Source organism: Grampus griseus, assembly GCF_964374135.1.
Source record: "Grampus griseus genome assembly, chromosome: 9".
Lineage (NCBI taxonomy): Eukaryota > Metazoa > Chordata > Mammalia > Artiodactyla > Delphinidae > Grampus > Grampus griseus.
Genome location: NC_139003.1, coordinates 24,554,286 through 24,580,990, shown reverse-complemented (window position 1 = coordinate 24,580,990; position 26,705 = coordinate 24,554,286). Strand labels below are relative to the sequence as shown.

At 39.0% G+C, this 26,705-nt stretch overlaps 1 protein-coding gene across 3 annotated transcripts in view; it reads right to left on the bottom strand.

The window, feature by feature from the left end:
- GRM8 (glutamate metabotropic receptor 8) overlaps positions 1-26,705 on the bottom strand; it is a gene marked incomplete at both ends in the record, with an annotated part of 755,346 nt that overhangs the window by 638,875 nt on the left and 89,766 nt on the right. The window lies entirely within an intron of this gene.

The window sequence follows — 26,705 nt, the reverse complement described above, 5'->3', positions numbered from 1 at the left end:
GCCCAGGAACCCAGAAACCTTATCAAAGAAGCCCCTTTCCTATTCTTGCCATGGGAGGATTGGAGTCACCACCTTTAAATAGCCCATGGGGACTACAGTGAGCGTCTCTACAGCAAACACCTCCACAGCACTGGACACTGAAGTACAGGCCCAAAATATGACAGTGATTGAATTTCTTAACATCCTAGTCAATGTGGCTCAGTGCCAGAGTTATCTGATACAGAAGAAAAAAGTTTCTTGCACTTGAGTTTTGAAGATCAAATGTATTCCTAATGCCTACTCCCTATCAGAGGGTTGGCTTGAGAGCTTAGGCTCGGGTTTACCCTGGTATCCTTTCACAGATGCTAGGAAAGTACTTGGTACATGGTAGATGATCCAGGTGTGCTGTGGATTAACTGCCTACTAGTCACAGTAAGACAACTCAGATTCCTAGCTTTTAATATCTGCAGCCTACCTGATAAAAGTACTTCTCAAAATCTTCCCACATTTTTGGTGCTTAAGTGAAAATATACTTTTCTCTTTTTATGCAGAGCTACATCCTTTTTCATAGACCATAATTTAGAGATATGAAGACGTTCACTGTTTTTCCAATTCTTTCTCCTTTTCTAAGTAATCTAAATGTGTAAATGTTTTCATAATGGTTTGCCAGACTATATGTAAATATCACTAGCCCCGCTTTTTAAAAAAGAAGCGAAAAACAAAACAAAAACATTCCAGGCACTTCTGTCTTTAAAAAAAAATACTATTTCAACCTCAAACTTGATGAGACTTACATACTGCTCTTTAGATGCCCTTTTTTTTTCCATTCTAAGGAATAAAATTTGAGAAAATTTAAAGCAGCTCAGATGGCTTTCAAGAATATAATCAATCTCAAATTGAAACTGCATACTGAAAATGTAGACTTTTCTTTTGTAAACAAATATAGTGTGGGAGAACAAGTGGGACTCAAGGTGGCTACAAAAAAGAAAGCAAGAGGACAAACACACAAGAAGATAAGGATGTGGAAATGCTGAAATATGGGGGGGAAGTTTTCAATAAGTAATGAAGACACTATTTTCAGGAGAGGGATCAAGAAGAGTGAGAAGAATGTTAAGGATTGGATGAGAAACCAGAATTAGAAAAATAAAGCTAGAGATTGAGGAGAAGAGGATGGATAGACACAGCAGTGAGGCTTGAGAACTGAATGTCAGAAATAGGGAAAGAAAGCTGGAAAGAGGAGAGAAATGGGAGCCTCTAGCAGAGGATGCAACAGGCAAAGAAGCCACTGTTTTCTCTCCTTCCTTGCTCAGGGGCTACCATTGACATAATGATCTGGCAGGCATCTTTCTGGACTGGTGGAGACTTGGTTCAGGGTTGTCTTGTAACTGAGCAAGACCTTATGGGGCCTTCCTAGGACAGACCTCCCCTCCCCAACTCCCAAGTTCCAAAGAATAAATTTAATCAGAGAAGTAAGAAAATACAGACACAAAGGAAAATAGTAAAGCAAGACAAAATAACAATAGTTTATCCATTAAACAGAGTCAAGGACCTTTGGTTCCTCCTCAAGGGCTACAGATAATATTCTGAGCCATATCAGAATAGTTTTTAGCTGTCTTGTAGACACCGAAACCCCCACCAGGTGGAAGAAGTTAACTACGTGATGACCAGACTGTAGCCATGACATAAGCTGCTCCATCTTGCACAATTCCAAGAACCCACCTCACGGAAAAGGGAGCAAACCAACCCTGGGATTGAAGATTAACTGTACTTAAAACAATCAAGATGAAGCTGATCAGACCAACACATGAGCTAACTGTGCTGTTCTGCACATAGGACCCCCCCAACCCACCTGTGCACCCCTGAAACTCCCCTTTAAAACCTCTTGCCCACTGAGCAGCAGTGGGGAGTTGGTTCTTTGGGACACGAGTCCACCTTCTCCCCAGAATTGCCAGCTTCCTCAATAAAGCTATCTTTCCTTTCACCCAACATTTGTCTCTCAGTATTGGATTCTTGAGCCATGAGCAGCTAAACCTGAATTCAGTAACAGTCTCATTCCATCCATTCTAGTCTTCTGGGTCACTGAGTCCCTTCATGAGTAATCATCAGCCAGATGTTGTAATTAAAATGTCTGGGCCTACACAGACTTAACTGCATTATTCTGTCCATTGTTTCTGGTTAAACATTACCAAATTCTCTTCAAAAGTTCTTCAGATCTATGTCAATATGGGACACATATTTTTCAAACATTCTCCATAAGAAGTAGAAGCCATCAGTTAAAGATAGCTCTCAATTTCCCACCACCAAATCAACAAACCTGACTTCCTGTGCACCCATTTTCTCTCCTTTCCTTCTGTTGCGAGAAGATATATCACTTTTTCTATGTAATGTCAAGTCTCAACTCATGAATTGAACGTGCAGCAGCCTTTCTGCTCCTGATACTATAGATTATTGTCTCTCTCTCTAATCATTAACCTTATACTCTCAGCCAGGTCCTTCCCACCAGCATTTCTGTACACTCAATGCTCCCCTATTTAAAATGAAAACTTTTTTTAAAAAAGAAAAGAAATGAAACCATTTCTGATATTCTCATCCAGTTACAGCTCTCAAGCTAATTCTTGGCTTCCATTTACAACTCAACTTTTAAAAATGGTCTAAACTTAACCTCTCTACTGTCTTACCTCCCACTCTCTCCTCATCATTAAACCTGGTTTCTGTCCAGTGCTCTCCTGAAACTGCTCTGGGCAAGGCCACTCAAACTTTTCATGTCATAAAATCCAATGGCCAATTCTCAGTCCTTCTTTCACCTGAACCAGCATCATTAAAATCTTGACAATCATTATCATGAAAATCTTAACAATACCTTCCCTGGCTTCTACAACAGGCTCTCCTGGTTTTCTCCTACCTCTCTAGAAGTTCCTTCTCTGTCATCCCTCTAGTTCATCTTTCTCTGCCTGGGACTTGAAAGTGAAGTTCCTTGAGGCCTGACCCAAAGCCCAGTTTTCTTCACATACTTTCATTCTCACAAGTGATAACATCCAATTATGCTTATGACTCTGATCACCATCCATACTACTACAATTCCCAAATTTTTCTCTTCAACCCAGATTTCTTCTCTAAAGTGCAAATCTAACACCAACTGGATAATGGACTTCCACTTAGAAATTTCAAACTTACCTTAAGTTCAACATGATCAAAACTGAATGCACAGACTCGAGCTTCTAGCCATGATAAAATAACTGGGACTATTCTTTCATGTGTTTGTTGGCAATCTGTATATCTTCTTTGGAGAAATGTCTATTTAGGTCTTCTGCCCATTTTTGGATTGGGTTGTTTGTTTTTTTGTTATTGAGCTGCATGAGCTCCTTGTAAATTTTGGAGATTAATTCTTTGTCAGTTGCTTCATTTGCAAATATTTTCCCCCATTATGAGGGTTGTCTTTTGGTCTTGTTTACGGCTTCCTTTGCTGTGCAAAAGCTTTTAAGTTTCATTAGGTCCCAACAAATACCGTATGCTAACACATATATATGGAATCTAAGAAAAAAAAAAAAACGGTCATGAATAACCTAGGGGTAAGACGGGAATAAAGACACAGACCTACTAGAGAATGGACTTGAGAATATGGGGAGGGGGAAGGGTAAGCTGTGACAAAGTGAGAGAGTGGCATGGACATATATACACTACCAAATGTAAAATAGATAGCTAGTGGGAAGCAGCCGCATAGCACAGGGAGATCAGCTCGGTGCTTTGTGACCACCTAGAGGGGTAGGATAGGGAGAGTGGGAGGGAGGGAGAAACAAGAGGGAAGAGATATGGGAACATATGTATATGTATAAATGATTCACTTTGTTATAAAGCAGAAACTAACACACCATTGTAAAGCAATTATACTCCAATAAAGTTGTTAAAAAAGAAAAGAGGCATTTCACAAATTTCTAGAAAATTCCCAGATGTAGTTAAAAAATTTCTGTAGCAAGAAATGAAAAATAGGATTCAATTACATCAAAATTATTATTCAACCATGTTGGTCGAATCTCTATTTTACACGTGTTTTATTTTGTGTTCTAATCACAGATCATTTAAACCAAAAATAAATAAATACATAACTGGGACTAGATGTACCCACACACACACTGTAAACAACTAGAAAATTGGACAAAATACATGAAATAACTACTTTAAACAAGAAGCAGTTCAGGACTGCTATCTCTGAGAAAGGGAAACAAATGATGTGAGCCCTCTGACTGCCCTGGCTTTCTGCCAGAGGCACCTTCTGGACTGTGGAGTAGGGAGGGACATCTCAAACCAAACAAGGTGATCCCACTGAGTTGAGAAAACAGAGTTCAAAGAAACTGAAGTGACAGTAATTTGTAGGTCAAAGAACCAAAGAAGAGGAAGCTAAGCAGAGAAAAAGCTCCAGAAATCTGTACAAGTTTCCCCTTGACTCTGTTGCTAAATACTAAGAACCTGGTTCGTTTTAAATATATTATAATTTTATTTGTCAATTATACATCGATAAAGCTGAAAAAAAAAAGAAATTCACTTTAATATGAAAGCACAGAGAAGTTCGAAGTAAGAAGATAAAATATATACCAGGGACTTCCCTGGTGGTCCAGTGGTAAAGAATCCACCTTCCAATACAGGGGACGCAGGTTCGATCCCTGATTGGGGAATTAAGATCCCCCATGCTCTGGGGCAACTAAGCCCGTGTGCCACAACTACTGAGCTCACACACCTCAACGAGAGAGCCTGCCTGCCACAAACTGCAGAGCCCACAAGCTCTGGAGCCTGTGCACCACAACTAGAGAAGAGAAAACCCGCACACCACAACTAGAGAGAAGCCCGCGCGCCGCAAGGAAGAGCCCACGTGCCACAACGAAGGATCCCACATGCCTCAACAAAGATCCCGTGTGCCGCAACTAAGACCAACACAGCCAAAAATAAATAAATAAATAAATAAAATATTAAATTATATATATATACCATAGATATACTAATCATATGAAAGCTAAAATAGCTATGACTAGACAAAGAAGACTTTAAAACAAGGAATACTTTCTGAAATAAAGACAGACATTTCTCACCTGGATCTCTGGTGGCATCTCTTGTGTGGACACTCTTGTGTCCTCCTAATGTATTTCCCACTCTCCAGCCAAATGCAGATCTGATTATGATAGCCCTCTATTTAAAAAACTGTACCATCATTACCATGATCTAGAAGGCCTTGTGTGGCCTGCTCCCTACATGATCTCCAAACTGTTTCAATCATCCTTTAGGTCTCCACACTCCAGCCACAGTGGCCTTTCTTTCAGCCCTCAAAGGGTCTTTGTTTCTTCTCTTTTTAAGGCCTTCTCACTTGCTATGTTCCGTGCTCATCTACCCCCTTCACCTAAATCCTTGCTCATCCTTCAGATCTCTGCTCAAAGAGCAGTTCCTCAGGGAAACCTTCCCTGCCCCTTTCCTCCAACAGGTCAGAACCCCCTGACACAGCTGCTTATAACACTCTTGAGTTCCTCCTCCACAGCACCCACTTCTATTGGAATTGTGTTATTATTTGTGTAATTTATTGTTTAATGTCTGTATCTCCTGTAGGATTTCAGCTTCACAAGAACAGTAGCCCTGGGGAATTCCCTGGTGGTCCAGTGGTTAGGACTCCATGCTCTCACTGCCAAGGGCTTGGGTTCAATCCCAGGTCGTCAGGGAATTAAAATCCCACAAGCCACTTGGCATAGCCAAGAAAACAACAACAAAAAAATCAGTAGTGCTGTCCATCGTATTCAGCATCATGTCCCCAGTACCTAGTATTAAAAGAGTCAACAAACATGAATAAATGAATGAACACAGCCTACAACAAAGAACAAAGTAAGACCAAGGAAGCCTACAGAAACAATAAAATAAAGTGTCAATAATGACCTTCACTGAGAACAAGAAGTTTCTTTAATCACTACCATTTTGTTTCTCAAATGAGTCCAGAGGGACCCAGAACTCAGACTAAAATAAATAAGCCTATAAAGGGTGAATGTCATTTTATCTTTAATGGCTTATTCGTTGTCATCTCTATGTTCTAAAATCTAAAAGAAATGGATTCATTACCTGGCATGGGACAACGTGCATCAAGAAGGAAAATAACTAAAATGAATGTAAGTATATGATGATGCACGAATTCATAATAATACTCAGAAATTCACTGGTCACCCCTGGAAGTTAGCTGGACACTGAATCATTACACTAAAAACTGATAACAAACAGGGGGAAAAAAATCAATATTTAACTTGCCTTTCAGTAGTTCAGACTAATTAAGTAGTGAATGAGGGAAAGTTTTTTATTAGATAGAAAAAGTATATCTCATAAATGCAGAAGGAATACTTTCTATGATAGTAACACCCAAAGTTCTTTACTACTTTTACACCTAATTTGACTTGGTCTCTCCACAAGACATTTCAAAGAGCACAGCCCACATGGCAAAGTCAAAGGTAACTTTCTTACTTCCAAGGATCTTCCATGCCAATGGATCAACAGGTTGAAGCATGCTTTGTATGATGAGACTCAACACAGAGGTAAGTTTGGGGATGTTTTGTGGAAAATGTTGAAGGCCAGTACAAAGAGTTTGTGCTTAATTTGGTAGGTGAGGGGCAGCCACAGGAGATTTCCTTTCTTAGTGATGGTGTGACATTATCAGAGCTGTGCTTTATAAAATTAAACCTGGCAGGATATATTAAAATACACTGGAGAATGAAGGGACTGGAAGTGGGGAGAGAGTTGTGAAGTTACTGCAAAATCTAAGGAGGCTTTCATAATGGCCTGAAGTGGGGTCATAGCTGTGGGAATGGCAGATCCAGAAGCCAGAGGGGAAGTATAATTCGACAAAGGCTAACAGTTATGATTAAAAAAGAAAAGTAGAAATGTATGAAATGATACCCACAGTGTGATGATTAATAAATGAATTGTGGGATCTTCAAGATGGCAGAGGAGTGAGACGTGGAGATCACCTTCCTCCCAACAAATACATCAATAATACATTTACATGTGGAACAACTCCTACAGAACACCTACTGAATGCTGGCAGAAGACCTCAGACTTCCCAAAAGGCAAGAAACCGCCCACATACCTGGCTGTGTGGCTGACAGGGTCTTGGTGCTCCAGCTGGGTGTCAGGCCTGAGCCTCTGAGGTGGGAGAGCCGAGTTCAGGACCCTGGACCACCAGAGACCTTCTGGCCCCACGTAATAACAATCAGCGAGAATCTCCCAGAGATCTCCATCTCAACGCTAAGACCCAGATCCACTCACCGACCAGCAAGCTCAAGTGCTGGACACCCCATGCCAAACAACTAGCAAGACAGGAACACAACCCCACCCATTAGCAGAGAGGCTGCCTAAAATCATAAGAAGTTTACAGACACCTCAAAACACACCACCAGAAGCAGTCCTGCCCACCAGAAAGACAAGATCCAGCCTCATCCACCAGAACACAGGCACCACTCCCCTCCACCAGCAAGACTACATAACCCACTGAACCAACCTCATCTACTGGGGGAAGACAGCAAAAACAAAAGGAACTACAGACATGCAGCCTGCAAAAAGGAGACCCCCAAAACAGTAAGTTAAGAAAAACGAGAACACAGAGAAATACACAGCAGATGAAGGAGCAATGTAAAAACCCACCAGACCAAACAAATGAAAAGGAAATAGGCAGTCTACCTGAAAAAGAATTCAGAGTAATGATAGTAAAGATGATCCAAAATCTTGCAAATAGAATGGAGAAAATACAAGAAACATCGAACAAGGACCTCAAAGAACTAAAAAGCAAACGAACAATGATGAAAAACACAATAAATGAAATTAAAAATTCTCTAGAAGGGATCAATAGCAGAATAACTGAGGGAGAAGAACGGATAAATGACCTGGAAGATAAAATAGTGGAAATAACTACTCAGAGCAGAATAAAGAAAAAACAGTGAAAAGAATTGAGGACAGTCTCAGAGACCTCTGGGACAATATTAAACGCACCAACATTCGAATTATAGGGGTCCCAGAAGAAGAAGAGAAAAAGAAAGGGACTGAGAAAATATTTGAAGAGATTATAGTTGAAAACTTCCCTAATATGGGAAAATAAATAGTCAGTCAAGACCAAGAAGCACAGAGAGCCCCATAAAGGATAAATCCAAGGAGAAACACACCAAGACACATTAATTAAACTATCAAAAATTAAATATACAGAAAAAATACTAAAAGCAGCAAAGGAAAAGCAACAAATAACATACAAGGGAATCCCCATAAGGTTAACAGCTGATCTTTCAGCAGAACCTCTGCAAGTCAGAAGGGAGTGGCAGGACATACTGAAAGTGATGAAGGAGAAAAACCTGCAACCAAGATTACTCTACCCAGCAAGGATATCATTCAGATTTGATGGAGAAATTAAAACCTTTACAGACAACTAAAAGCTGAGAGAGTTCAACACCACCAAACCAGCTTTACAACAAATGATAAAGGAACTTCTCTAGGCAAGAAACACAAGAGAAGGAAAAGACCTACAATAATGAACCCAAAACAATTTAGAAAATGGGAATAGGAATGTGCATACTGATAATTACCTCAAGTGTAAATGGATTAAATGCTCCAACCAAAGACATACACTGGCTGAATGGATCCAGAAAAAAGACCCGTATATATGCTGTCTACAAAAGACTACCTTCAGACCTAGGGAAACATACAGACTGAAAGTGAGGGGATGGAAAAAGATATTCCCTGCTAATGGAAATCAAAAGAAAGCTGGAGTAGCAATTCTCATAACAAACAAAATACACTTTAAAATAAAGACTATTACAAGAGACAAAGAAGGATACTATATAATTATCAAGGGATCAATCCAAGAAGAAGATATAACAATGGTAAATATTTATGAATCCAACATAGGAGCACCTCAATACATAGGCAAATGCTAACATCCATAAAAGGGGAAATCAACAGTAACACAATCACAGTAGGGAACTTTAACACCTCACTTTCACCAATGGACAGATCAACCAAAATGAAAATAAATAAGGAAACACAAGCTTTAAATGATACATTAAACAAGATGGACTCAATTGATATTTATAGGACATTCCATCCAAAAACAACAGAATACACTTTCTTCTCAAGTGCTCATGGACCATTCTCCAGGATAGATCATATCTTGGGTCACAAATCAAGCCTTGGTAAATTTAAGAAAATTGAAATCATATCAAGTTTCTTTTCCAACCACAATGCTATGACACTAGATATCAATTACAGGAAATAAACTGTAAAAAGTACAAACACAGGAGGCTAAACAATATGCTGCTAAATCAAAGAGGGACTCAAAAATTACCTAGAAACAAATGACAATGAAAACACGACAACCCCAAACCTATGGGATGCAGCAAAAGCAGTTGTAAGAGGGAAGTTTACAGCAGTACAATCCTACCTCAAGAAACAAGAAAAATCTCAAATGAACAACCTAACCTTATACCTAAAGCAATTTGAGAAGGAAGAACAAAAAACCTCAAAGTTGGGAGAATGAAAGAAATCACAAAAATCAGATCAGAAATAAATGAAAAAGAAATGAAGGACACAATAGCAAAGATCAATAAAACTAAAAGCTGGTTCTTTGCGAAGATAAACAAAATTGATAAACCATTAACGAGACTCATCAGGAAAAAAAGGGTGAAGACTCAAATCAACAGAATTAGACATGAAACAAGAGAAGTAACAACTGACATGGCAGAAATACAAAGGATCATGAGAGATTACTACAAGCAACTATATGCCAATAAAATGGACAACCTAGAAGAAATGGACAAATTCTTAGAAAAGCACAACCTTCCAAGACTGAACCACAAAGAAATAGAAAATATGAACAGACCAATCACAAGTAGTGAAATTGAAACTCTGATTTTAAATCTTCTAACAAACAAAAGCCCAGGACCAGATGGCTTCACAGGAAAATTCTATCGAACATTTAGAGAAGAGCTAACACCTATCATTCTCAAACTCTTCCAAAATATGGCAGAGAGAGGAACACTCCCAAACTCATTCTACGAGGCCACCATAACCCTGATACCAAAACCAGGCAAAGATGTTACAAAAAAATGAAAACTAAAGGCCAATATCACTGATGAATATAGATGCAAAAATCCTCAACAAAATACTAGCAAACAGAATCCAACCGGACATTAAAAGGATCATACACCATGATCAAGTGGAGTTTATCCCAGCGATGCAAGGATTCTTCAGTACATGCAAGTCAATCAATGTGATACACCATATTAACAAACTGAAGGAGAAAAACCATATGAACATCCCAATAGTTACAGAAAAAGCTTTTGACAAAATTCAACACCCATTTATGATAAAAACTCTCCAAAAAGTAGGCATAGAGGGAACTTACCTCAATATAATAAAGGTCATATAGGACAAACCCACAGCCAACATCGTTCTCAATAGTGAAAACTTGAAACCATTTTCACTAAGATCAGGAACAAGACAAGGTTGCCCGCTCTCACTATTATTCAACATAGTTTTGGAAGTTTTAGCCAGAGCAATCAGAGAAGAAAAAGAAATAAAAGGAATACAAATCAGAAAGGAAGAAGTAAAGCTGTCACTATTTGCAGATGACATGATACTACATATAGAGAATCCTAAAGATGCTACGATAAAACTACTAGAGCTAATCAATGAATTTGGTAGAGCAGCAGAATACAAAATTAATGCCCAGAAATCTCTTGCATTCCTATACACTAATGATGAAAAATCTGCAAATGTAATTAAGAAAACACTCCCATTTACCATTGCAACAAAAAGAATAAAATACCTAGGAATAAACCTACCTAAGGAGACAAAAGACCTGTATGAAGAAAACTATAAGACACTGATGAAAGAAATTAAAGATGGTACAAACAGATGGAGAGATACACCATGTTCTTGGATTGGAAGAATCAATGTTGTGAAAATGACTATACTACCCAAAGCAATATACAGATTCAATGCAATCCCTATGAAACTACCAGTGGCATTTTTTACCTAACTAGAACAAAAAATTTCACAATTTGTATGGAAACACAAAAGATCCCGAATAGCCAAAGCGATCTTGAGAACGAAAAATGGAGCTGGAGGAGCCAGGCTCCCTGACTTCAGACTATGTTACAAAGCTACAGTAATCAAGACAGTATGGTACTGGCACAAAAACAGAAAGATAGATCAACAGAACAGGATGGAAAGCCCAGAGATAACCCCATGCACCTATGGTCATCTTATCTTTGATAAAGGAGGCAAGAATATACAATGGAGAAAAGACAGCCTCTTCAATAAGTGGTGCTGGGAAAACTGGACAGCTACATGTAAAAGAATGAAATTAGAACACTCCCTAACACCATACACAAAACTGAACTCAAAATGGATTAAAGACCTAAATGTAAGGCCAAACACTCTTAGAGGAAAACATAGGCAAAACACTCTATGACATAAATCACAGCAAGATCCTTTTTGACCCACCTCCTAGAGAAAGGGCAATAAAAACAAAAATAAACAAATGGGACCTAATGAAACTTAAAAGCGCTTGCACAGCAAAGGAAGCCATAAAGAAGATGAAAAGACAACCCTCAGAATGGGAGATAATATTTGCAAATGAAGCACCTGACAAAGGATTAATCTCCAAAATACACAAGCAGCTCATACAGCTCACTATCAAAAAAACAAACAACCCAATCCAATAATGGGCAGAAGACTTAAATAGACATTTCTCCAAAGAAGATATACAGGTTGCCAACAAACACATGAAAGGATGTTCAACATCACTAATCATTAGAGAAATGCAAACCAAAACTACAATGAGATATCACCTCACACCAGTCAGAATGGCCATCAACAAAAAAATCTACAAACAATAAATGTGTAGAGAAAAGCAAACCCTCTTGCATTGTTGGTGGAAATGTAAATTGATACAGCCACTATGGACAACAGTATGGAGGTTCCTTAAAAAACTAAAAATAGAACTACCATATGACCCAGCAATCCCACTGCTGGGCATATACCCTGAGAAAACCATAATTCAAAAAGAGTCATGTACCACAATGTTCACTGAAGCTGTATTTACAATGGCCAGGACATGGAAACAACCTAATTGTCCATTGAAAGATGAATGGATAAAGAAGATGTGGCACATATATACAATGGAATATTACTCAGCCATAGAAAGAAACAAAATTGAGTTATTTGTAGTGAGGTGGGTGGACCTAGAAACTGTCATACAAAGTGAAGTAAGTCAGAAAGAGAAAAACAAATACCGTATGCTAACACATATATATGGAACCTAAAAATAAGTGGTTCTGAAGAACGTAGGGGCAGGACAGGAATAAAGATGCAGACGTAGAGAATGGACTTGAGGACATGGGAGGTGGAAGGGTAAACTGAGACGAAGTGAGATTGTGGCATGGACATATATACACTACCAGATGTAAAATCAATAGCTAGTGGGAAGCAGCCGCATAGCACAGGGAGATCAGCTCAGTGCTCTGTAACCACCTAGCGGGGTGGGGTGGGAAGGGTGGGAGGGAGACGCAAGAGGGAAGGAATGTGGGGATATATGTATATGTACAGCTGATTCACTTTGTTATACAGCAGCAACTAACACAACAATGTAAAGCCATTACACTCCAATAAAGATGTTAATAAATTAATTAAGTAAATAAGTGACTTGTGATAATGACAATAATGACTCTCAGGATTCAGTTTGCAAGCTCCAATCAGTCAAAAATTCATAAGACTTTGTTGGTAAAATAATATGTTCAATGATTAAGCAACATTATTATTAAGCATCAGAGTCCAACCATATAGTAGAAGCCACCTGAGTATTTAAAGCAGCACTACTATAATATACGGAATTCGTTACACAGGTGACAGGAGAGGTGAAAACCCAGAGGACAGTGATACAACCCGGAGCTTAGCACCAAGAGGAAGCCACTAGCATATAGAGAGAAGGGGGAGCGAAGTGGTAGAACCAGAGCCAGGGGCCAGGGTCACCCAATGAAAGCTGAAACCTTGGCAAGCCAGTACCCATGGGAGTTGAGCCTTCAGAGGAGACATGGCCACTGCCACAGATGATTTTCAAAGCAAAGATGGAAGGGGAGAAATAATTTGAAACCTCTCCCCTTCTCATCTGCCAACTTCCTACCAGTGTTCCCCACTGACAAAGATACACCAGAAGCCAGCTGACAGGGGAGCCAAGGAAATGCAGACTGTAGGCGTCAGCCTCCTGTAATACAGGGCAAATCGGAGGATAGGTGAAGAAAGGATATAAGAGCAGGGACACTCAGGACCAGCACAGCTACACAGGTCAGGGTGAAAGCCTTCAAATTTCCAGCCCAAGACTAAAGAGATACAAATATAAAATCAAACAAATTAAGTAAATATTCTGTAACCTTAAATTTGAATTGGAAATGTCAATGCACACTGATGATTTCTTTTATTTTTAAACATGTATTTCCCAACTCTATCTACAGAAATTGCTAAATGCAATGACAATGCAGGAGTAATGAACTCTCCTGGCACTCAGATTGTGGTCTCTAAATACCATTCCCCACTGAAATAAAGCATGGCTCCTTCTAGGAATCACTGATTCTAGACATACAGAAAGATGAACCTGGGACGTCTTATTGAGCCAGAAAGCAACAACATTCTCAAGAGCTACTAGTGTTTTGGCAAAGGACACTGGAGCCAATGTGATGAAATTCCCACTGACCTAAGATGGGACAAATTTCATCAAAAAGAATAATGACTGCTGTGAATTGAACACATAAAAAATATATAACAAACTGAAAATAAATTGAACCTGAATCTAATCAAGCCTCTATATCAAATTACCAGTTTATAGTAAACACAGGATAGAGCAACAAGTTAAATACCATGAGAAGCAGTCCATCAAATCCAAAAGGCGGAACACTCTAAAGTATAAATCACAGTGTCTCCAACAGATCAGTGATATAAAAAAAGAAGAAAGAGTTAACGGACATATCAACCAAATGCAACATGTAGACCTTGTTTGGATATTGATTAAAACAAACCAAACATAAAAGGTATTTTGGAGACAATTTGGGCAACTCAAACATGGACTGGATTTTAGATGATATTACATTAATTTTGTTCAGAGCAGAAAAGCATAACAGTTTTTTTTTTTAAAGATAAAAGGTCTTAAGACTAATTTGTAGCTATTCACCCAATAATGCCCAAAGTTGGTCTGCAAGAGCTGGGTCTGAATGTTAAGAAGTGGTTCCCAAAGCTGACTCATCATCAGAATCACCTTAAACAACTTTTAAAAATTCATATTCACTGCTTTGGGGTGACATGAAACAGTTCTTCTAAATATCCTAAAAATCATCCAGGTTTGAATATCATATTATAAAGTCAGTGGGGCTATTTGGAGGAAAGTCCCATGTCAAGACCTTCAAGCTGAGTCATTTTTGTTTACACCACTATTTCTATACAGCCTGGAAACCTGCCCACCAAGTACAAGGTTTATCACTCGCTCTGACCAAAGTGATCTTTCTCTGAAAGTTCCTTTCAATGTAGTAAAGTAACAGTAATAATATTTACCATTTGTTGTAAGTCTCCTAGGCACTTTATGTATACTACCTCTAACTTTTGTAACAATCTTCTTAGGCGGATAGCATCTCTTTTATAGGTAAGAAAACTGAGGCATAGAAAGTTAAATAATTGTCCTTTGATTATAAACAGTTAATGATGAAGGGCTAAGGTTTAAGCTAGAATCTGTTGGATTTCAAAGACCACATTCTTTCCATGATACTATATAACTTCCCTAAGAATAGCAGGAAAAACTTTTCCTGCCATTTATATCCTTTATATCTACATTCCTTTATATTTTCATTGAGAATTTCTTCTTCCCCAGTCAGCTGGTGGATGGCAGCCGCCACAGCAGAAGACCCAGCAAAAGACTGAGCAATAGGGACTTCCCTGGTGGCCCAGTGTTTAACACTCTGTGCTTCCACTGCAGGGGGTGCAGGTTGGAACCCTGGTTGGGGAACTAAGATCCTGCATGGTGCAACCAAACTAAGATTATTAAAAAAAAAAAAAAAAAAAAAAGGCTGAGCACCAGCTAATAGCTGAGTAAAACAAAGAAAAAACAAACAAGAAAAAACCCACGTGAATTAAAGTCCTATAATAACTGAATTGTTAACATTAATCATATGACTTCAAAACAACTCCTTCTTTACCATGTCTGACCTGATATATTGGAATTATTTCTTCCTAGAAATAAATGATGCATATAAAAACCATAAGTACGTCAGAATTCATGCATGATGTATTTCATAGCAGGAACCCAGGTAAAATCAACATTTTCAAGTCCTGACATCTCTGATAATCTTTAGAATCATAGGTATAAACCAAAAAAAATTATTACGCTTTCAGTCAAAGCATAAACCAGACAATGCTTTTATTTACCTTTCTCTGCTGCAGCTATTAGCTAACAGCCTTACTTTATGAAAAAGATATTCATTTCCTTTGAACTGCTTTCCCCCACATCAAAGCAAAAGTATTCAATATCCTTGAGAAACTAAATTGCTGGACATAAAACCAAACTCCCTGTTCTTTAGTATAATTTGAACAATCAATTTATTATACACTGAAGAAAATATGCTCATTGTTGGTTCACAATACTCGGAGTTCCCCAGGTGAGATCTGAAACTGGCCTCCATACACGGAGAGCAAGGAGAGACCGAAGAAAGATGCAGGCTACTCCAGATTGGTAGGTGGCAGGTTTAGCAAGAAAGGGAACTTACATATGAGGCTTGTCTTGAGCAGCTGCAAGACAAGTAGATATCTGCACCATGCTAGAATCTTAAAAGTTTATATGGAGACCTTAATGGGGTTCAGACATGTCTTCAGTCCAGATGGTCTCAATAGCACATCAATCTCTCAAGGCTGCATCCTTGAAAGAGCTCCTAGTGTGGGAACAGCAGGCAGACGTCCATTACAAAGACAGAGAAGGAAGTGAAAAGCCTCCAACTGTCTGAGTCCAGCTCACAGGTCGACCAGTGGTCACATCCTCTCCATGACCTCCTCCAGTACTCATAAAATTAAGTATTCACAGTAACCAAAAATCAAATTCCCAAACACTTGTGCTAAACTGCCAAAGACTTCCTTTCTCATCCTTATCCAGACACACCAAGGAACAGCTTGCCAAGAGACTAAATTTCTCAGTAAGTGAAAATTGCACATAGTAGGGGGTTTAATTCCCTGGCCACAGGAAGCTAAACCAATGAGAGAATCAATCTGAAAGACTACCCTTGTCAGCCATAAATGAAGTTATTTTCCTCTGTGCCGGTATCTTCGTAGAGAGTTTATTTCTTCCTAAGCAACAGTGGACATTCACCAAGGTGACAGAGATCCTATGTCCCTCCCATAGAGCTCCTCAGTGCAGCATGGAACTTAAAAATACTTTTTAGAACCCATATACTTAGCACAAATCAGAATATTTTCACAGACCAACACATGTGTTTGTGGGTAACATTATTATTATTGGTTTATTATTATTATTATCCCCCAAAAAGAGTCTGAGAGAAGAACTTGTGTGCAGATAGTTTTTTCAGCTTGTTTCCAGAAAGCAAGAAGGAGTTGGGAATGTGAGATGGAAAAGTTAAAGGATGTATTACTACCTGGTTACCACTGTGGGGATCTGGATCTCTGTAGGGGATCCTCGGGAACTATAAAAAGTCTACCTTGGAATTGTCCTTCTAAATGACAGGAGTCTGAGGCATTTATTTGCCAACTTCTTACTCCATTGGTTGAGGGTTCTGCCCAATGCATTAATTCTCCCACTCTCTCTACACTAGAACATGCTCCCATGACTTTGGAGAAAGTCCTAAGCATTTAAATTCTTAACAAGTTCCCAGGTGATGCTAGTGCGGCTGGTCCTGGCACCACACTCTGAGAAGTCCCCAAAGAAAAGTCTCATGGGTGCCCACAATTCAGTCTGCATTTGAAGTGGCCCAAGGCAACTGCCCTGCCCTCCCTTCTGTACTGGCTCACACCTGTGAATATCCAGCTCCGCCCACAAAGCCATTAGAAGGATGCTCACCCCTCATGCCCCTGTGGTGGTACCCACTTCAAGAAAGCCAATGTCTCTATTCTCCTGATACTCCTGAACCACGCTCTCAAGGTTCCAGGACCAACTCAGGGTCCCACTGTGTCAGCTGGGGTCCTAAGCAGATTCTAGATATACCTAGAATCTTACAAAGTCTTATAGAGCAACTTGCATTCTGTCAGGTCAAACCCAAGCAAGGGACAAAAAACAAAAGATATCATGCCACACCTTCATTAATTCTAGTCTCCTCTCTTCTCCAAAGCTCTATCCCTAACCAGAACCCCCTTCCATATTCAAGACAAGATTTCTCAAAAATAACAAAAAGTAGAAATTGGCTTGGGAACAAGATTGAAACACTAACATCTGAGCTCCTGAACTCAGCCTGTGAAAATCCCCGTGTTTGCTTCTGTCCCATTGTTTCTATTTTGTTTTTTTTATTGAAGTATAAAAAGTATAGTTTTATAGTATAGTTGATCTACAATGTTGTGTTAATTTCTTCTGTACAGCAAAGTGATTCAGTTATACATATATAGACATTGTTTTTTCAATATTCTTTTCCATTGTGGTTTATCATAGGATATTTAATATAGTTCTCTGTTCTATACAGCAGGACCTTGTTTTTTATCCATTCTATATATAATAGCTTACACCTGCTAACCACCTCGTCTTTATCCATTCCTCTGTCAATGGACATTTAGGTTGTTTCCATGTCTTGGATACTGTGGATAGTGCTCCTATGAACTACAGGGGTGCATGTATCTTTTTCAACTAGAGTTTTGTCTAGATATATGCCCAGGACTGGGGTTGCTGGATCATATGGTAATTTTTTTTTTTTCTTTTTTTTTCCTGTATGCGGGCCTCTCACTGTTGTGGCCTCTCCCGTTGCGGAGCACAGGCTCCGGACGCGCAGCCTCAGCCGCCATAGCTCACGGGCCCAGCCGCTCGGCGGCACGCGGGATCTTCCCGGACCGGGGCACGAACCCGTGTGCCCTGCATCGGCAGGCGGACTCTCAACCACTGCACCAACAGGGAAGCCCTCATATGGTAATTTTATTTTTAGTTTTCTGCAGAACCTCCATATTGTTTTCCATAGTGGCTGCACCAACTTACATTCCCAGCAACAGTGTCGGAGGGTTCCTTTTTCTCCACATCCTCATCAGCATTTGTTATCTGTAGACTTTTTAATGATGGCCATTCTGACCAGTGTGAGGTGGTACCTCATTGTAGTTTTGATTTGCATTTCTCTAATGATTAGCGATGTTGAGCATCCTTTCATGTGCCTATTGGCCATTTGTATTTCTTCTTTGGAGAAATGTGTATTTAGGTCTTCTGCGCATTTTTTGATTGGGTTGTTTGTTTTTTTGTTGTTGAGTTGTATGACCTGTTTGTATAGTTTGAAAATTAAGGCCTTGTCAGTCACACTGTTTGCAAATATTTTCTCCCATTCGGTAGGTTGTCTTTTCATTTTGTTTATGGTTTCCTTTGATGTGCAAAAGCTTTTAAGTTTCATTAGGTCCCATTTGTTTGTCTGTTTTTGTTTTTGTGGGAAAGTGTTGGATATTTCTATTACCTTAACTGTGGTGATGGTATCAGTTCACTTATGTCCAAACTCAACAAATTGTACACATTAGGGCTTCCCTGGTGGCACAGTGGTTAAAAATCTGCCTGCCATTGCAGTGGACACAGGTTCAAGCCCTGGTCCAGGAAGATCCCACGTGCTGCAGAGCAACTAAGCCCATGTGCCACAACTACTGAGACAGCACTCTAGAGCCCGCAAGCCACAACTACTGAGCCCACGTGCCACAACTACTGAAGCCCGCACACCTAGAGCCTGTGCTCCATAACAAGAGAAGCCACTGCAATGAGAAGCCCCCGCTCGCCACAACTAGAGAAAGCTTGTGTGCAACAACGAAGACCCAATGCAGCCAAAAATAAATAAATAAATTTATTTTTAAAAAAATTTGTACACATTAAATATGTGCAATTCTTCGTTTGTCAAGTATACCTCAATAAGGCTGTTTGTAAAATTTCCCTTATTTGTAATATATAGTAGCACAGAAACATTGATCCCTTTCCTCTAAACTATGAGAAATCTCTGGAGCAAGCTTTTGCATGATCATGGTATCGGTTATCTATTGCTGTGTAACAAACCAGCCCAAAGCTCAGTGGCTTAAAACAACAAACATTCATTGTAGTCATGAATCATTACTGTACTTAACTACTTTTGAGTTGATTTTGAATTCTATAGGCACAGTCTTCATGTATCTAGTAAAAAAAAGTAGTGGATTATTATGGGCTGAATTGTGTTCTCCCAAAGAAGATATGTGGTATACTCCAATAAAGATATGTTGGATACTACCTAAGGAGACAAAAGACCTGTACTCTGAAAACTATAAGACGCTGATGAAAGAAATCAAAGAAGACACAAACAGATAGAAAGCTATACCATGTTCTTGGACTGGAAGAATAAATACTGTCAAAATGACTATACTACCCAAGGCAATCTACAGATTCAATGACATCTCTGTCAAATTACCAATGGCATTTTTCACAGAACTAGAACAAATAATATTAAAATTTGTATGAAGACACAAAAGACCCCGAATAGCCAAAGCAATCTTGAGAAAGAAAAACAGAGCTGGAGGAATGAGGCTCCCTGACTTCAGACTATCCTACAAAGCTAGAGTCATCAAAACAGTATGGTATTGGCACAAAAATAGAAATATAGACCAATGGAACAGGATAGAAAGCCCAGAAATAAACCCACACACCTCTGGTCAATTAATCTATGATAAAGGAGGCAAGAGTATACAATGGTGGAAAGACAGTCTCTTCAACAAATGGTGCTGGGAAAACTTGACAGCTACATGTAAGAAAATGAAATTAGATCATTCTTTAAGACCATACACAAAAATAAACTAAAAATGGATTAAAGACCTAAATGTGAGACCAGACACTATAAAACTCCTAGAGGAAAACAAAGGCAGAACACTCTCTGACATAAATCGTAGCAGTATCTTTTCTGACCCATCTACCAAAGTAATGGAAATAAAAACAAAAATAAGCAAATGGGACCTAACTAACCTCAAAAGCTTTTGTACAGCAAAGGTAACCATAAATGAAACGAAAAGACAACCCACAGATTGGGAGAAAATATTTGCAAATGATGTGACTGAAAAAGGATTAGTCTCCAAAATTTACAAATAGCTCATTCAGCTTAATAACACCAAAACAAACAATGCAGTCAAAAAATGGGCAGAAGACCTAAATAGACATTTTTCCAAGGAAGACATACAGATGGCCAAGAGGCACACGAAAAGATGTTCAACATCGCTAATGCTGAATGATTAGAGAAATGCAAATCAAAACTACAATAAGATATAACCTCACACCAGTCAAAAAGGTTATCATCCAAAATCCACAAACTATAAATGCTGGAGATGATGTGGAGAGAAGGAAACTTTCCTACACTGTTGGTGGGAATGTAAATTGGTAGAGCCACTATGGAGAACAGTATGGAGGTTCCTTAAAAAACTAAAAAATAGAACTACCATATGACCCTGCAATCCCACTCCTGGGCTTATATCCAGAGAAGAATATGGTCTGAAAGGATACATGCACCCCAATGTTGATTGCAGCACCGTTTACAATAGCCAAGACATGGAAGCAACCTAAATGTCCATCGACAGAGGAATGGATAAAGAAGATGCAGTACATATATATAATGGAATATTACTCAGCCATAAAAAAGAATGAAATAATGCCATTTGCAGCAACATGGATGGACCTAGAGATTGTCATACTAAGTGAAGTAAGTCAGACAGAGAAAGAGAAATATGATATGATATCACTTATATGTGGAATCTAAGAAGAAATGATACAAATGAACGTATTTACAAAACAGAAACAGACTCACAGACTTAGAGAACAAACTTATGGTTACCGGGGGGAAGAGTGGGGGAAGGGATAGTTAGGGAGTTTGGGATTGTGGGATTGACATGTACGTACTTCTATATTTAAAAAGGATAACCAACAAGGACTTACTGTATAGCACAGGGAACTCTGCTCAATGTTATGCAACAGCCTGGATGGGAGGGGAGTCTGCAGGAGAATGGATACATGTATATGTATGGCTGAGTCGTTTTGCTGTGCACCTGAAACTACCACAACATTGTTAATTGGCTATACTCCAATATAAAATAAAAAGTTTAAAATATTCAAAAATCAATTAATTAATTTTCAAAAAAAGTTATGTTGGAGTCCTAGATCCAAAGTCCTAACTCCCAGTACCTAAGAATGTTATCTTATTTGGAGATAGGGCCTTTATGGAAGTTAAAGTTAAAATGAGGTCATTAGGGTTGGCCCTAATCCAACTTGATTGGTGTACTTATAAAAAAGGGGAAATTTGAACACAGAGACAGACAGGCCTAGAAGGAAGATGATATGAAGAGACATGCAGGCAGGGAAAAGATGACTATCTAGAAGGCTTTGGGAAAATCAAGAACTCACTGCTAAGTACATTTACTCACGGAAAGTTTCCTTTCTTGAGAAAAAAATGAGTGAGAAAATATCTACAATTTTGCAATAGATAAAGTTGTTCAACACTTCAAAGACCAATTTAAAACAATCACATCTTGCTACAGATCTCACCTCCATGAAATACCACCTCAACTTGACAAACTACCACTACATAAATTCCAATGGGCCTGATTTAGCCTTAAAACCTGCTGTGGGGCTCCCCTGGTGGCACAGTGGTTGAGAGTCCGCCTGCCGATGCAGGGGTCACGGGTTCGTGCCCCGGTCCGGGAAGATCCCACATACCGCGGAGCGGCTGGGCCCGTGAGTCATGGCTGCTGAGCCTGCGCGTCCGGAGCCTGTGCTCCGCAACGGGAGAGGCCACCACAGCGAGAGGCCCGCGTACAGGGAAAAAAAAAAAAAAAAAAAAAAAAAAAACCTGCTGTGATTCAATGAAGGAAGTGTGAGAACCAAGTGGGATTATTTCAAGAATAAAGTAAAACATTTGTTATCAAAGGTAAATGGAGCTGTAATAGAATTCGCATTATAAAAAAAGTCAAAACAATTTTAAGAAGGAAAAATAAAAAATAAAATGCAATATTATTCAGCTTGTTACCATAATATTTTGAAACTTTATAACTGTCAGAGCAACGCTCATGACATTTCCTGGTCTGTTAACTGATAAGCATTTTATTACCTATGGGGAAAAAAAAGAAACAACTTTAAGCTCTTAACTATAAAATGCAGGCAAAAGAATGGCAGGATGAGTAGACAGGGAAGAGCAGGGCAGCAGGCTGGGGGGGGACAGTTTCCCAGGGAGGCGAAGCATCATGTGCAAAGCCTCACAACAGAGATTTCTTGAGCCTGTGTTTGTATTTTACATAAATGGAATCATACAATAGGTTAAAAAAATGCAGGCAAGATATAAATCTTCTAGATATATAAAATATTTCAGCTAATTGAAGAGTCTATCCAAATTTCAGCTAGCTTTCCTCTGGGTCTGTTACACATAGGTCTGAACTTTCACAAAGACCTTGTAACAGGCTAACATTTCTTACAAACGTCAGGAAAAAAAATTTTTTTAATACTAAATGTATGACCAGTTTAGAAATATAATGTGATTAAAATTTAATAGGCAAGGGGATTTTTACATTTAACTCATCAGTGGTACTACCTGTTGTATTAAAGAAAATCACCGATTCAGATTAAGAAGATGCTTGGTTGTGTTGGGGTTTATGTATTTGTCATCCGTTCTTTAATGGAGAAGTTTACTCAGTAAATTAATATGTTGGAACCATTTTTAGAAAACAGTATTTAACCCATTTAAAAGAGAAAAACTATTTTGAAAAGTCTAAGCATGCCCATTTCCATATAAATAAATGTGAACATTATGTAAAACTAATTATAAATCAATTTTTTAGCTGTTCATCAAAGCAGGTCCACAGAAATCTCTAACTGAAAAAATTCCAAGCAATTCCTTTTAGGCATTGTTTGAGCTATTACAGATGTTTGAAAATAACAAAACTAAATTTAAAATATTCATAATAATAAACAAGACAAAAAAGACAACCCTCGGGCTTCCCTGGTGGCACAGTGGTTGAGAGTCCGCCTGCCAATGCAGGGGACACGGGTTCGTGCCCCGGTCTGGGAAGATCCCACATGCCGCAGAGCGGCTATGCCCGTGAGCCATGGCCACTGAGCCTGCGCATCTGGAGCCTGTGCTCCGCAACGGGAGAGGCCACAACAGTGAGAGGCCCGTGTACCGCAAAAAAAAAAAAAAAAAAAAAAGACAACCCTCAGAATGGGAAAAAATATTTGCAAATGAAGCAACTGATAAGCGATTCATCTCCAAAATATACAAATAGCTCATGAGCTCAATATCAAAAAAACAAACAACTCAATCCAAAAATGGGCAGAAGACCTAACTAGACATTTCTCCAAAGAAGTCATACAGATGGCCAGCAGGCTCATGAAAAGATGCTCAACATCACTAATTATTAGAGAAATGCAAATCAAAACTACAATGAGGTATCACCTCACACCGGTCAGAATGGCCATCATCACAAAATCTACAAACAATAAAAGCTGGATAGGGTGTGGAGAAAAGGGGACCCTCTTGCACTGTTGGTGGGAATGTAAATTGATACAGTCATTATGGAGAACAGTATGGAGGTTCCTTTAGAAACTAAAAGTAGAACTACCATGTGACCGAGCAATCCCACTACTGGGCACATACCCTGAGAAAACCATAATTCAGAAAGACACCTGCACCCCAATGTTCATTGCAGCACTATTTACAGTAGCCAGAACACGGAAGCAACCTGAATGTCCACTGACAGATGAATGGATAAAGAAGATGTGGTACATATATACAGTGGAATATTACTCAGCTGTAAAAAGGAATGAAACTGGGTCATTTGTAGAGATGTGGATGGACCTAGAGACTGTGATACAGAGTGAAGCAAGTCAGAAAGAGAAAAACAAATATCGTATATTAACGCATATATGTGGAATCTAGAAAAATGGTACAGATGAACCTATTTTCAGAGCAGAAATAGAGACTCATACGTAGAGAGCAAACGTATGGACACCATGGGGGGAAGGAGGGGGTGGGATGAAGGGAGATTGGGATTGACATATATACACCACTATGTATAAAATAGATAACTAATGAGAACCTGCTGTATAGCACAGGGAACTCTCTACTCAGTGCTCTGTGGTGACCTAAATGGAAAGGAAATCCAAAAAGGAGGGGATATATGTATACTTATAGCAGATTCACTTCACTGTACAGCAGAAACTAACACAACATTGTAAAGCAACTATACTCCAATTTTTTTAAAAAAAGCATTCCTGCCCACAATAAAAAAATATTCGGGACTTCCCTGGTGGCACAGTGGTTAAGACTCCACACTCCCAATGCAGGGGGTCCATGTTTGATCCCTGGTCAGGGAACAAGATCCTACATGTCACAACTAAGAGTTCACCTGCCACAACTAAGGAGCCAGCAAGCCGCAACTAGGAGCCTGCCTGCCATAAGACCCGGCGCAACCAAATAAATATTTTTTAAAAATATTCATAATGAAGGCTTTTTACTAATTCCAACTGAGCTTTCCCCACTCTTCCTTCCAGAAGTGACTTTGTTCTGCAGCTTTGGATGGGACTGGACTGAGGGAATAGATGAGAATTATCCACTTTGAAAGTCAGATTTGGGAGATAAAGAATGAATAGGTAATTTATTTTTCAAAAAATGAACCAAGTATAAGACTGTTAGGAAGTATTAGGCAAAGAGACTCTTTTACATTCATCTAGAATTGTTGTTCTTATTCCCAAGGAGAATTTAAATATGATAAGATAGGCCATTTTTCCCACCTGGCTAGCTCCAAGGAGGTTGCCCCTCTCTGACAAATAACAGGGGAAATATCCAACACAGAACACTTGCCTGTTATTATCTCGGTAGACAGTAACTTCTAGAGAGTGAGGATTAGTTCTTTCTCCTATTCAAACTAACTACATCTTGCACAGTGCTGTGCACATCATAGGAATTCCTCAAAAGTTCGGTGAATTCCATTGAAAAACTAAGATTATTCACTAACCTTAGCTTCTTCAATGTCAAAGTATAAAGACAGAATCAGATAAGAGCACTGAATTCTAAATTAATTCAGTAAGAGTCATAAATTATGAAGTGCTTCCACCAATATATGGTTAAGTCAGGGGACCTACTTTTAAAATGACTTAGTTATTAAAAGACAAAAATAACACAAATGTCATAGAATTTTCAAAGGAGCTTTATCATTTGTATAACTTGCTAGAATTGGGGTTATCAAATTTAATATGAACAGCTTTCATCAAATTTGTATTTAATGAATGCAGCTGTGAAATGGGCAAATCCAATATACTGCAAACAGCCCAACTCTTACTTCGTTCCACAGATATGATTTACCCTTAACAGCCAGAAGCATCACTTCAAATAGTTTGTGTTATGGCAGAATGGATTATGTCATATTCATTCTACCTACAGGAAGGAAGCTAACATCCATAAGAGCAGCATTCAACTGTGTGTTACAAAGCACAGCCCAGCAGAACGTTTATAACATAAAATGTGAAGATATTTAAAACATAAACTTTGCAGGTTGTGGCAGACCAGAGCCTTCTCTCTTTCCACTAAAGGGATATATTTTTGATTCAAGGCTTTCAAATCCTAGGACCTGAGATCAGCTACAAAACTTACCCAGGACTGTGGAAAAATGTGTCAGCCTCTGCTTTGTACTCCTAAGACTCAACTCACCATCTCTATAAACACGTACATACACAAGCATGGACGTTTCTACAAAGAGCAAATTTATCATTCATTTAACGTGGAGGATGCGTCTGCAATTGAGAATGTAATGGACATTCACATTTCTTCCTCCAGATAAATGTGTACTACGCAGTAAAGCTCCAGTTGAGAGGGCTATGAGTTCTAGTTCTCCTTTTTAATATTTCACTCCTGAGAAAATTCTCCATCACATATAAGCCATTTCTAAAATATTCACAATCTAAGGAGGTTTCCAGATGTACCTGGAAAAATGAACAATTGCATACCAGTTTGACAGACGGTATACAAGAACTAGATCAGAGGGTAAAAGTCACAGCATTCCAATGCAAAGAGGTTTCAAGGTCATTCAGACGTCCAAGTTCAAATCTCAGTTCTGAAAAAAAAAACTAGCTGCCTGATCTTAAACAACTTAATCTTGCAAAACCTCGTTTCCCTCATGTGAAAAGTGGGGATAAAAATAGCACTGCTGTGGGAGTTGAAGTTTACACACACACCACACATGCCACGTCTCCAGCACAATCCCATGATCAGGCACTGCATGATATGTAGCTGTACATGCATAATACCACGTGGACACTCTATAGCTGTCCCTACGTCCTACTTCCCACATTAAACAGGCATTATCTGCTCATGTTCTCTCCTCCTTTCTGCATTATGGACCATTACAGGCAGAAGCTGTGTCGTATTCAATTCTGTAACTGCAGGATTTGACACACACCTGGCATATTGTGTAAACCAGTCAACTGCTACTTATGTTTGGCGAGAGCAGCTGGCTCCTCA